Below are 14942 nucleotides of genomic sequence, written 5' to 3'. Positions count from 1 at the left end.
TCAAATTCATTGAAATAACAGTCTATATTTGAAAGACAAATAATGTTTTTTTTATTATTGAAATTATTTAGACTATCACGCTGGTTGTGAGCCCTCGCTGGTAACATATGATTTCCTGCTGTTTGTTAAGGTCAACAGGAGTAATGGCATAGAGAAGGGGAGGCTCTGGAGTCAGGACTGCGGTAGAAGACAGACCCAGTCCCAAAGAACCATGTGTTTCTCTCCCTCTCCTTCTCCATGGCCCCTGTGATTCCAATGCTATCTCAGCGTGCTAGAAGGGAGTTGTCAGGCCCGAGAGTGCTATTAAGTGGTGTGTTATTTACACATCATAAGCCATTCTATTACATTGACATCCAGAGGGCCCATTTCACCACTGTTCTCAGTGTGCCAGGGCCTTGTTGCTCTCTGTTTGCTCTCGGCCCCGCATGCTGATTGGGTGATTTTGTGTTATGACATTCCAATACTGTGGACCATGCGTGAGGTCGTTCCTCTGATATAGTCTGAAAGCATTCATTATTTGGGGGGGGGGGGGAAATAGACAAAAGGTCAGTGATGGGATGGGGCGTTATGGAGTGGAGGTGGGATTTACAATTGGGTGGGGGATTAAGTTTTCTCTCTTATATCTCTTACTTACAATAAATCCACACGTTTCCATCCAAAGGATCTTGTTTAAACTGGGGAAGTGCATGAAGAAAATCTTTGACTTATTTCAAATTCATTGAGTTCAGCATAACATTGCTGGTCAGGGTGAGCCCTGAGATTCTAAAGTTGACCCGTATAGGGAATATCTCTGATCCAAAATATTGGAATTGTCTTCTCATTGTCGTCCCCAAAAACCGTCCTGCCATTTACCGAAAGCATTAAAAAAATATTTGACGTCTTATAATAGGATCTGTAACTAGTGTTGACATAGGTGCCCCCAGGAAAATAAATCTGGTTTAGCTATTGGTGTGAGTGACCCTTGACTGAACCCATAGAAAGCCTTAATGCAGGTGATGGGTTATTAAGTTCCCCAACTACATGTACTCTAGTACCTGGCCACAGATATAATAGTGTAGCACAAATCGGTATGACACAGTATGCAGTGGCGGTAGGTATCCTAGCGGTTAAGAGCGTTGGGCTAGTAGCCAAAAGGTTGCTGGTTTGAATCCACAAACGGACTGGGTGGCAAATCTGTCAATGTGCCCTTGAGCAAGGCACTTAACCGCCATTGCTCCTGTAAATTGTCCTGGATAAGAGCCGTGTGTAAAATGCATAACGAATGTCGACACATTCACTTTTATGCGTGTGTTGAAAAGCTGCCGAATTTACTCGGCAACACAAGACGCCCGACAATACAAGAATGCACTCTCTCAATGAACTTCTGCTGTATTACCCATTATGTATTTACATTTTTTTTTAAATACTCCAGCATACACGGGACAGTATCTCCCAGCACCACAATGGAGACAAGCTTGGTAGTAAGTGTATTAACCCTCTTCTAAAGTACTATGTATGTATTTAGCCCATGTGATTTTGCATGATATTTTGCAGTTTATAACAGGCTAATAATATTACTATTATTATTAATAATAATAATACAATTTCAACCTCCAAGCTTTGAGCATTCAGTGCAACTGAAAGTTACGGGTAATTAGAGGGTAATATGCTGTACAGCATATGAGACAAAGCTGTCTATATAACTGTAAATGATACGTTTACAGTTCATTATGGGGAATACACAGTGGTCCCACAGAACCTTAACACCAAATGTGTCACTAGTGCGATGAAAGAGCTCACAGCTCAGACATAACGCAACAGTTGTGAGCCAAAATTAAAGGACGTGTCGAGTTCCTCTTCTACACCGAGAGTACAGTATGAGTCATTTGAAATCGATAGGCCACTCCAACAATCTGGTGTTAGGGACAGAAATGTGCACCAGCCATCATGTTGTTAAAGTAATTTACAACTGACTTTTATTGGTCTGTCCCTAACAATGACATTTCCCATCTGTAAAGACATCCATAAAAATGATAACAGTGTACAGCAAGTGCAAAGTTTTCATTTGCGGGGAGGGGGGGGGGGAAGAGACAATAAATCATGTACAGACCCATGTGAGAAGGCGGATTGGAATCTATCGTAAAGTCTCTAGACTGTTCTCCACTCCCGTCTCTCATCCCCAGGTCTCTCCTCTAGCGAGCAGTACCTCATCAGAGAGTTGGAGTCGGCCCCAGTGGGATGAGTCTCTGTGGTTATCATACACCATCTAGTGGCTACAGCGGGTTAAAGGAGATGCAGCAGGCCACTGTGACCCAGCACCTCTCGGTCTTCACGTTGCAGTGTGGAGAGGTGCCTCCATTCATGGAAAAGGAATGAACAGAGCTGGTTGAGGATGCACTGCCGAGCCCAACATTACAGCCAGTTGCGGTATTATGTTCTGGGTTCCAGTTGTAGCTAAGAAAAAAATGTGGACGTGGCTGTAGAAAACAATTGTTTGGGAAATATTATAAATCACAATAATAGTTATTCACCATTAAGATAAAAGTACAGTTAGTCACCTAAACGATTCACAATTATTTATTTATTTTACAAATACATCAAATTTCTCATGCCATGCAATACCATGTGCTATTGAGATTATACTGAATTCATTTAGGACTCAAATACAGACATGAAAGGCATAAATTGTTGCTATAGACACAGTAATGATGTACATATAGGCACTCAGTGAGCATAACTCTCCTAACCCCTCAGCCTGATCACTGTAATCCTAATCTCAACATGGGTTTACAGAATTATAGGTCACCTCGAGTTCAAAGGGGCAAAGGTGATTGGGATACTGTATTAGTTGAGGAGAGGAATACAATGATTCAGTGTAGTTTAATGGTGTACGCAGAATGTTGCCTACAGGTTCAAGGGGAATGGTATAAACATGTCAAATGAATGTTATATTTATCATTTCAGAGGTGTTGAGATATGAGATTCAGGTTGTCCAGTCTAGGTTGCTTTGAAGCATGATGTGTGAATTGAATGTGATCTCTAAAAAGGATACAGAGGAATTGAGATTTGAGCAGAATGTGGTTCACATTACAGAGACACGTTACAGAGATATATAAGAATGTGTGAAAGCAATGCACTCGCAATCCCCTCGTTTCACAAGCCTATTATCCAATTGAAAACTGATCCTCAGTGAACTCCCATTGTGTGCCTCTCTCAAAGAAGAAATGTACAAAATAGATCTCAAGTCTCAAAAGTGGAGGCTGTGGAGTTTGAGTTACAGATGTGACCATTTAAAAAATAAAAAAAAATAAAAATGTTTACTAAGAGTTCTTGCACAGAGACCCTGTGAGCCAGAAAGGCTCCACCTGTTTCATAACCTTGTTGAGGCTGGAGCACCATTTTATCTGACTTCTCTGCCCTGAATGAAAATGTCTCAGTGTGACAATGTCAAACAGGGTATGCTAATGATTCATCCCTGTACAGTAAGCATTTCATGGTAAAAGAGCCCCCACTTGGTGGATCTCCTAATGGGTTGTGACTTCGGCTGTCAACGGCTCAGCTACGTGCTCTCTTCCTGTAATTTCCACCCATCTTCACTGTTCACCGATGTGCTTTCAATAAGACGCGTTTACAATAGTTTCTGTCAAACCAGGAAGGGGAAATCTATGGTGTTTGTAACAGCAGCCTCATAGAGTTTATGGATAGGAGAACCTCTGGCTGATAACTCAACATACATATTCCCATTTTATGTCCCATTTATGTCACATACTGGGAGGAGAAGTAAAAAAGGTGTCACAGGACACCTCATTTTATAGCTGAGAAAAAGAAAACTCTGCACTATTTTTCAAAGGATTTATTTTAATCAGGCCGGAACCTCCATTCCATTTGTTCCTCTGACTGGTGATGCAATCCCTGCAGTCCAAAGCCCTCCAGTCATTCAATTGTTTTAACGTGACTGAAAGCACTTGTGCAAATAAACAGACAGTTACAGTGGATAGAAAGGTATCCCTGTGTCCACGCATGAACCAACAGTGACTAATTCCAAGTTGTGCCTTTTATCTTATTAATCCCATTGCAATGCAGTTTGCAGGTCTTAGAAAATACTTATGAATTACATCTAATAGGCTTCAAATCAAGTACTAATTAAAACTGCATTAACCTTAATGAATCTGAAAAATGGAGACCCCAATTTATTGGAGTTGTGTTTATACAACAGCTGGTTTCAATAATACATGACGCAACCTGCTCTTTGGGATGAACTCCTCTTCTTAATGTGAACCTTGTGTGTGTGCGTGTGTGTGTGTGTGTGTGTGTGTGTGTGTGTGTGTGTGTGTGTGTGTGTGTGTGTGTGTGTGTGCGTGCGTGTGTACGGTGTGTTTGTCCCTCCTCGTTATTACAAGCCTCGTTAGAGGTTAACTTAGCAACATTAAGGCATCTTTAGAATCAGGAAAACAGACGAAGCAGCATTGTGCCAATCAGCGTCACAGGTGTTCATAATTGTCTGACTAATTGCTTCATTACTTATTTTAAGGCCTGAGCCCCGTTGAGCACCGTCTGTGGTTCCATCACATCTGCATTTTGTGAAGCCCACTTCAGCTTCCATGGGAAGTCTCTCCAGAGTTTTAACATGTATCTGCTTGTTACCTTGATTTCCCACGAGGACATCCTTTATTTATTCGCTGATTCCAACTCAAACGCCTTTAATGGAAATTCCCATGGTGGTATATGAGCTATGGGCAATGTGCTTATGACAATTTGTTGTCGGCTATCTCATTAGTAATTGAGAGAAGAGTGTTGTAAAAAGACCACGTAAATGACGCCATTCAAGTCCTTGTTTTAGCCCTATTGTTTAGGGTGCAGTGTCCTAGCAGGCTGTAGGCTAATATTGGCAGATCTTTCATGACTGCTGTGAGTTACAGCCTCAGTCTGTTGCTGAGGGGACCCAGAAGAGACCTGCCATCCTAATGAATCAGGGAGCACAAATGAGTGGAGGACCTGGGGAAACACCGATTTTCTATCACTGAGGCATCAGCATAACCGCCAGCTAATCAGGGATCTGATTTCAACCTATGATATTATCTCGGTCATGTCAAGATGTGTGTAAATGACACAACAAAGCTACTCATTTGTCATCCTTTTGAACTAGAATGTCCATAGCTGTCAAAGTATGCTATTCCTTTATGGTCATTATATTTGGAAGTATGAACAGAGCAGAGGTCCTCAATATTAATGAGACATTGAACATGCTATAAACAGGAAGTACAGTGAGAAATCCCATCTCCTAGACCAATAGGACCCCCCCCCCCCCCTCCAGGCATATGCATACCCATGTGAAATTACTTGGGGGAAAAACTCATCCAACCCGAGCCACCTTTGCCCACCCACATAGACAATGAGGCAGTTATGGATCCATGCTCATGTCTTCAAGTCTGGGCTTGTGCAGACCAATTATCTCCTAATCATCAATGGATGTGACCTGTGGCTTATGGCAGATGTTTGTCAAAGCCCTCATGTATCCGTCTGTATTTCAGAGGGATTTGAAGTGATGGCGGGAATGTCAAATCTATACTACCCTCTGACAGATCTGTCTCTCCCCAGCATGAAATGCTTCTGGTCAAATGTCAATCATGTAATCTTTGTCTATGCTGGTTATCCCGTTGAGATAACATCGATGTATCCCAAAGTGGCAAAAATCTTAAAATTCAAAATGACCATAGCGGCACAATGGCAACGGGTACAATGATGTCCACTTGAAATTCAGTCCCATGAAATGACATGAATAAGTGTTCTATATATCCTGAAAGCCATCAACTAATGAACTGCTGTGGATATTGCCTATCTCTAGCAGTTTGCATGTCAATGTTACTACAGTATTAGACCTATCATGCAACAAGCCTCGTTCCTCTACGTATAGCCCCTTCTATCTATAGGTTATCAATAACAATAGTCAGATAATAATCATTTCCATGACCTTTTTCTTAAGAGATTGAACCGGGAGTTCATGTTTCTAAAACAGTAAACACATTCATCAAGACCTGAATGCAACACTTGAAAAGAAATGCGCGTAGGGGCACACAAAGACAGGCCCCGTCCATATTTACATCATCTACACCATCCTCTGAAATAGTCCTTTCCAGAGAAAAGAGTTAATTCAATTACAAATCATTTGAAAGTAGAATATCTTTCTTCTCCTAGTCAGATGATGGTGGGCATGTCCAAACTTGATTCTCCCTGACAACACCGCTAATGGTTGTTCTAGTCACTCAGGCATGCTCAAGCCTTTAGAGAATTCAGGAGTGTCTCATGTAATGTCAACATTCTAGCCAAAACATGCTATACATGATTTAAATCAGGGATCAGATCATTACGATTATTGTTAGGTGGGGGATAATCGTGGTAGAGTCGTAAGGAAACATCAGACAGATTAGACTGAGGTACTGCGAAGTGGAGGGCAAGCGGATCGAAAAAAAGAAAAGTAGTTTGACTTTAAATATGTTGTATGAAATAATATTATGATCAGTAAGTCAAAGCATTGTCCGTGGTGCTCCTTCAACAATGGATATTTCAAAAACAAGTGGCGAAATATTTCATGTTCTCTGCAGCTTACGCGCAATAGACTTGGCATCAATACAATAGCTATGGGAAGTGATTTATTTTCTTAAAGCAATTAAATGCCTACTTGATCATTTTTCTGGGTAAATATTATGAGAATGTGGCAAACAAATTAAAAGAGCACTCCATGACTAAACCTATCCCTAGGATTGGGTTGAAACATTGCATTTATATGGAAGCCAAACCTTTTAATCTACATTGGCGGGGGAGGGAGGGAGGGAGGGAGGGTGGGGGGGGTGTTGAGGAAACAATTCTGAAATGTGCATTCTATTTATGTATGCAGACGATTATTAATTTCAATTTATGTAACCCCACTTACTCCCACAGTTTAATTAATGATGCTTGTTATCGGCTGTGTTTAAGAGGTAATGGACAATGTTGAATTTTGAGTGTTTACAGTGCTGGTGAAATAGCCTGCTTTACTCCCTTTGTAATGTATTGCCAGCGAGCAAGGAGATTAACAGTGTTTGTCATTCTTCCTGCAGCTATGTTATAATGCAAACCAAGGAGGGTAGTAGAGGGGGGAAAAGCGACAAGCGTACAACTTTGAGATGGTGACGAGATATATCTACCATGGTCAGAAGAACAGGCATCCCGCTCCATCACCTGATCCCACACCGCAATTCCTGTTCTAATTGGAGGGAGGCTTTGCGCCAGCTAGGTTCCCGCAAAAAAAAAAAAAACACAAGAGGAGGGATGGATTGTGAGAGGGGAGGAGGGAAAGAAGGAAGGGAAAGGAGAGGTGGGGAGAGTGTGAGGAAAACATGGCTGCGTCAAGGCCTTGCAAACATTCGCTGGGGACAAGCTCCGTGGCTGCTACATTGATCTATCATCTTTACCCATGAGAGATCATCATGATTCATCTCATCTCATCTCACTGCAATGTCCACTCCAGTGGACATGAAACCTGATTGGCCTCTGTAGTACCACCGTGTAGTCTCTTGACACCCAACTTGTCTTTACCACTGCTATGGAGCTGATCATATACTGTACAAGTACATTTCAGAAGATTTCATCAGACAGCACAAAAGTTATGGAAGGCAAAGGAAATAGACGGACAACACAATAGTGTACATTTACCAAGCAATTTTATTCCCCATCACTTACAGGAATGCAATAGATGCAGGATTGGAGGCCTATCAATCTGAGAATTAACATAATTCAAAGACAGTGCTGCTGGAATAAAGAACAGCTGGCAAAACAGGATTATTGAATAATCATAAATCACTTCACCAGGGCATAATCACATTATGACCCACTTAGCTCTTGAGTCCTGTATTTTATGGGTACTTTACAAAGAAGAACGAATCCTTTATATGACATTTTTCATTTATCCTGTCAAAATCGATTATTTTAACATTAACATCACGCAGAGCACACTATATCAATAACACCACGTCGTGAAAGTTGAGATCCTGTCAGTTTACGTCAGTTTACATCCTGTCAATTGACTGGATTGAGGGCACTTAGTCAATTTAGGGTTGAAAAGTATCTGAACAAAAGGCAAAATAAGACAAACGTGCTTCCCCAATGGTGCGACGACAAAACAATGGAACAATTTTACGACTGAATAAATCTGTAAGCGGTGTAACGTTTACATTGGATTTCTTCAGCAAAGAAAATCTAAATCTAAAGTACTGTTCTTCAACAAATTAAATTGAGTAAGCAATTAGAGTCATCTATTAAGGTTTATAACCCCACCTTATTCTTCAAAAAAGGCACACACACACTACATATTAGAAGAGGTAAATGGAAGGTCTAAGAAGCTATCCATATAGATAGCTCTATTCCCGTTTTTCATACTAAGAGATGGCAGTTTACCACCTTCCTCCTTTCAGACCTATGTAACACAAACACTATTACAAAGGCGAGCCTTTCTTGGCTTCAAAGTGTCTGTCTACTAAAAAGGATCAGACGGAGGCACTTGCTGCAGGTGCTCTGTTAGAATGTCGAAAGTGGATGCAACATAGGATGAGGCTTGGTACATATCCATATAGAGGTATTTTATAGCCATAAGGTGTAGTCTAAGGAAGAAAGAGTCAGAGGAACTTAGACTATACGGTTTAACAGTACACTGATTCATAAAAAATTCAGCAAAAAAAAAGAAACGTCCTCTCGCTGTCAACTGCGTTTATTTTCAGCAAACTAAACATGTGTAAATATTTGTATAAATATTTGCTGTGAGATGTTACCCCACTCTTCCACCAAGGCACCCGCAAGTTCCCAGACATTTCTGAGGGGAATGGCCCTAGCCCTCACCCTCCAATCCAACAGGTCCCAGACGTGCTCAATGGGATTGAGATCCGGGTTCTTTGCTGGCCATGGCAGAACACAGACATTCCTGTCTTACAGGAAATCACGCACAGAACGAGCAGTATGGCTGGTGGCATTGTCATGCTGGTGGGTCGTGTCAGGATGAGCCTGCAGGAAGGGTACCACATGAGGGAGGAGGATGTCTTCCCTGTAACGCAAAGTGTTGAGGTTGCCTGCAATGACAACAAGCTCAGTCCGATGATACTGTGACACACCGCCCCAGACCATACCGACCCTCCACCTCCAAATCGTTCCCGATCCAGAGTACACGCCTCGGTGTAACGCTCATTCCTTTGACGATAAACGCGAATCCGACCATCACCCCTGGTGAGACAAAACCACGACTCCTCAGTGAAGAGCACTTTTTGTCAGTCCTGTCTGGTCCAGCAACGGTGAGTTTGTGCCCATAGGCAACGTTGTTGCCAGTGATGTCTGGTGAGGACCTGCCTTACAACATGCCTACAAGCCCTCAGTCCAGCCTCTCTCAGCCTATTGCGGACAGTCTGAGCACTGATGGAGGGATTGTGCGTTCCTGGTGAAACTTGGGTAGTTGTTGTTTCCATCCTGTACCTGTCCCACAGGTGTGATGTTCGGATGTACCGATCCTGTGCAGGTGTTGTTACACGTGGTCTGCCACTACGAGGACAATCAGCTGTCCATCCTGTCTCCCTGTAGCGCTGTCTTAGTCGTCTCACAGTACGGATATTGCAATTTATTGCCCTGGCCACATCTGCAGTTCTCATTGCTCCTTGCAGCATGCCTAAGGCACATTCATGAAGATGAGCAGGGACCCTGGGCATCTTTCTTTTGGTGTATTTCAGAGTCAGTAGAAAGGCCTCTTTAGTGTCCTAAGTTTTCATAACTGTGACCTTAATTGCCTACCATCTGTATGCTGTTAGTGTCTTAACGACCGTTCCACAGGTGCATGTTCATTAATTGTTTATGGTTCATTGAACAAGAATGGGAAACAGTGTTTAAACCTTTTACAATGAAGATCTGTGAAGTTATTTGAATTTTTACTAATTCTCTTTGAAAGACAGGGTCCTGAAAAAGTTTAGGTTGGCCAACCTTGTGCAAAATTAATCAATTCATCTAATCAGATTGTTGTTTGTTTACTGAGGTACGACTCATACAAAAAAATATATTTCAAAGTCATTTTATTACAATACTATTACGTATATATCATAAAAATAAAGCGCTATTTGCTGGTGGAATTGTTGCATAGAGCATTTTGATATATTGGACAGCTTATCATTTACAACAGGATACTTTGTGCATGCTAGCTGATCCTTTAAACTTCCCGTCATTACGCTAAAGCTTGTTAGCAATGGCTCCAGAAGCTACCTTCAACTTCTTTCAAACTGCATACAGAGACAAAAGGATGGTATCTATGAATTTATTGACAAAATGTCACACCATCCCTTGTTTATAAACTAGAAATATTAGAGGTCCAAGAATCAATCCCTGTGGAACGCCACATTTGATCTCGGAGGAAGTTTACTCTTTTGAAATTGACAGCTTGCATTCTTCCTTTTAGATTGCTGGAGAACCACAACAAGGACACAGCAATAAATCACTCACACTTATAGTATTAAGCTTTTGCAGTAAAAAATCATAATAAATGGTATCAAATGATATGGTAATACTATGTTACCAATGGTATTGTTAATTATGCTGCCACTTACACAAATTATTACATGAGACCTCCTCACTGGTTAGATCCAGTAAACTCCCTGGTGATAACTCCTTGCATTAACAATATAATACAGTACACTGATCCAGGAATAAGATAGACAATGCTTACCAAGGTCAAGGAAGCTCCCAAGCATAATTACTAATACGGCAAACACAAAGGCATTGTTATTGGACAAGTATAATGCCAGACATTACCAGAGCAAAACGGCAGTCTCTATCAGCGAACAGCCTAGGAAGACATAGGGCGGGCATCAATTTAGCCTACTTATCTAAAGTCTCTAATTACTTGGTTTATTTGATAAACAGAACAAGAAAAATCCTTAAATGATTCCGCAAGATCCAAAGGGGATTAATTTCTCACTCCTTGAAAAAACAAATCACGGGTAGAATCCCTTATTTCACTCTTTAATCACGCATTAATTAGGAGCAATAGGGGCACCAGTTACACTTGGCATTTTGGAAGATTGGGGGAGTAAAAAGCCTCTATTAGCCTCTCCAGAGGAAGAGGCAAAGACATCAGGCTAAGACAAAGGCTCCACAATCATACAGAACAGCAGGAAGTGAGGATTGGGGGAAAGAGGATCTGGGCTCATGAAAGTCCCACACAATGCTGATATTTCCTCAATGCAGAGCCACAGTAAAAACCATCAATGACACGGTCTAGAACACTGTTCTGTTAAGAATAACGAGCCCAAACTCCAGTGGATTATGCGCTGTCCAGCCATGATTAGAATGGTGAAGTTACGGCATGGCTTGGAATTGTATTTACATGGCAATTTCCAACCGTCCACTAGGGTCAACGTGGGTGCCTGGTACCATCCAGGGTGTTGGGGATGGGTTTGAGGATGAGTTTAAAACGTGAACTACGGCTCTGAGCATTGCAGGTTCAATCCCAGTGCTAGGCATTGTTGTGTAAAAAAAACAAAATAATGGTTTTTAACCCTATCCCTATCCCAAACCTCAACCCTAACCACTCCTAAACTTACGTTTTGGTTTCAGTTTGACTGACAGCTAACAGATGGTTAAACACCCCGTAGTTAAAGGGGCAACACATTCTGTAATCTCTTTTGCCTGCAGTTATGTCAAATGTCTCCATATGCCTTGAAGGTTGCATTGAAAATATCTATTTGATTGTGTATATTATGGCCATCAAATGAAATGTATGAATTACTGACTTAATCAATTAATTGATTACCAGGTCACGGATTAGTGAAATGTCTACTCAAAACATAATTTCTGGTGCAGGAATGTGCGTTATGTTTTCTTGTTCCCTTCAATGACTTCACCTTGTGCCTCAATCAGCAACATGTACTTTGTAAATGTGCTCCTATTAGCAACTTGTATTGGAAAACAATGTGAGAGTGATCATCTACACCTCTGAAATCATTGTAAATGTGCTCCTATTAGCAACTTGTACTGGAAAACCATGTGAGAGTGATCATCTACACCACTGAAATTCACAAGAGCGTTAATATTATCTTCATTGCATATCGCGCTTGAATACCATATATCGTATACGATATATATGACTGTGGTATAGTATATCGTGATATATTCATTTATAAACTGGGTGGTTTGAGCCCTGAATGCTGGCTGGCTGACAGCCGTGGTATATCACGGGCATGACAAAACATTTTTTTTTACAGCTCAAATGACTATGGTAACCAGTTGATAATAGCAATAAGGCACCTCGGGGGTTTGTGGTATATGGCCAATATACCACGGCTAAGGTCTGCATCCAGCCATTCCTGCGTTACATTGTGCTGGACAGTCCTGGACAGTCCTTAGCCGTGGTATATTGGCCATATACCACACACCTTCTTGTGCCTTATTGCTTAAGTATATCGCATTTAAGCACATATTGCACTAAACTAGCGTTGATAGAGTTCATAATGGTGGCCACCCTTCTATTCAGCATTTACCCATCTTTTTTGTTTTACCACTGCATCCCTGAATACAGCGTTGTAGAGACGAATACCCAATCTAGACAGGGGAGAACAATGGAACGCTTTCCCCCCAACACCTGGCCAAGCTTCAAACGATAGATGTCTTTAGTGATGTCTGTTGACTTGTCATTAGAATCTTTATAGTTTGTTCCTTTACAAAATGAAGAATTGTAAGGGGCCGAGCGAAAGACCGAGGCTCTGAAGTGTGTTTTGAAATCATTATGCTCTCGCTCTGTTTTCTTGTTTCACCAGCTTCAATAGAGGGGTAGCTTTACAAGCAATCTTGGCCTTGTTTGTTTAAGGTAATTACTACTTGTCCTCCCATCCTTCTAGCCCAGATGATGCAAGAAAATGACTGTTCCTCTACTTCAATCAATGCTGAGAAAAGAAAAGGGAGAAAGGGGAACAGGAGAAAGCAGATGGGAGAGGGGTGTTACTGAGAGAGGGAAACTCTGTGAGAGACACACAGCTCCCTCCCTGCATGACAAGAAAGGGCACTGTCTCTGATTAATTAGCTGGAGTTGGTAATCAATTTAATAAGTCTGAAGTTGATGGTGAGAGGTCCCGTTTGGCGGGGCCTGGATAAGCTTAGCGCTCTGTTCGGGGGCCCTCTCTTTCTTCCACTGAGTAAACAAACGGTCTCTATTTACCTAAAGAGTTGTTTCTTTTTTCGCTGGGGTCTATTTTGCCCAAACTGCCTGAAAGCCTCACAACACTGCATAAGTCACTTCCAAACAAATTTAATTGCAGCCTTTTGAAACACGTACAGGGTGAAGGCACCTCTGGTCACTGGTCCTATAAAGGACGTTTTAGCATCTTAGTATTCAGTTCAGTTCTCTCCCAATCCAAACTCCAGATATGGTCAGTCTTTTTCACTCAGTCTGGATGGCAAATCTCATGAAAAGACTTTTGTCGGCTGAACATTGTAGGAAAACATCACTTCAATGATCTGCCACAAAGTCTTACACTGCCGCAGGCATAGCATTACACTTGATAGAACATATTAGGACTGTTATTTTCTTGTTGTAAAAAAAAAAAAAAATTGCCAATGTGTACTTTGGTATCTGCACTCATCATCGTAGATGGGTGTGATGTGGGCATGAAACATGTTCAGAAAGTCTAAGACCACCCAGGACAGCATTATCTCGTCCGTTTGAAGATGATTCATCTTCTCTCACGCTCGCTCTCTCTGTCTCTTTGTCTCTGCGCTGCATTTTCAAGCAGCAAACCTTGAAATGTCACAAAAGCAAGAGATGGGATGCAGGTCTCTACACCATTTAAGGGAGAAAAATAAACAATTTCTATAAACGTGACAACTTCTTCTAAATGAATGACTTTCAGACCAGTCGTGTTCAGACAGGACGTAATGCCATAAATCTGTCTTGCCTCCATACATTGAAATATTTTACAATGTGGGTTCTTGTCTTTATTTACAAAGTGTGTTGGTAGTGTACATTAACCCTACCATGTCTACTATGCCATGGGCACTTGCCATAAACGGAAATCAGTTTAAATGACATGTTATGTCCTACCCCCACGTGGTCTTATCTGACAGTTATGCAGGCGTTATGATGGAGAGCTCAAACCATTTTATATTTTAAATAAAAACATCCAAGAAAATCTAACAAAAAAAGGATAGAGTGAAAGATATACTTATATTGCTTGTACTACTTTGTGTTCGTTTGAAAAAGTTGTTTATGACATGGTACAGCAGTTGGTTCCAAATCAAACTCACAGCCCCTGATAAGGGCCTGCCACATAACCCATGCAGTTAATGATAGTCCGTTGTTACAACACAAAGCCAGTCAAGTAGCTGATAGTGCACAGAAATTATTTAAGCAGTGTTAAGTGGCCTATTGTCATTCAAATGATAAATATGCTTGGCAGAGGTTTTAGAATGGCTTTTACAAAGCACCGCTATTGTTTGTGTCGAGACAAGGTTTTCGGAAGTCAGAATTGAGGGAATTACTTTGGAGAGTTTCACGAAGTTCCTTGGGGTTTGAAGACAAATTGGTTCCACGCTCATTAGGCCTTCCCTAACAGTCAGACGAGCCTTAAACATCACAACCTTCTGCCTTGACTACAACAGCAAGGACAGGAGTGTCACAAAGCTGCAGACGAGAGTGACGAATGGCTCAATGAAGCACTACATTTTGCACACATTTATTTTCTCCAAGCAGTTCAAGACTACCACAATAGGAACATTTACTTGTGTGTACATTACATCAATGCTAAGCTAACACGTTAAGGTACACGTTAGCCTCTAATTTATAGGTTATAAGTATGTATATAAGCAGCTTATAAGGCATTTATGATGTCTTACTAACCATATATTAGGCCTTAACTAAGTGATTTGTTAGTCAAACACTAGAAGTCATGTAGTACTGGCCAATCCTT

This window comes from Oncorhynchus mykiss, chromosome 1, assembly GCF_013265735.2.
Source record: "Oncorhynchus mykiss isolate Arlee chromosome 1, USDA_OmykA_1.1, whole genome shotgun sequence".
Classification (NCBI taxonomy): Eukaryota; Metazoa; Chordata; class Actinopteri; order Salmoniformes; family Salmonidae; genus Oncorhynchus; species Oncorhynchus mykiss.
Note: the sequence above shows the minus strand (reverse complement) of the source record.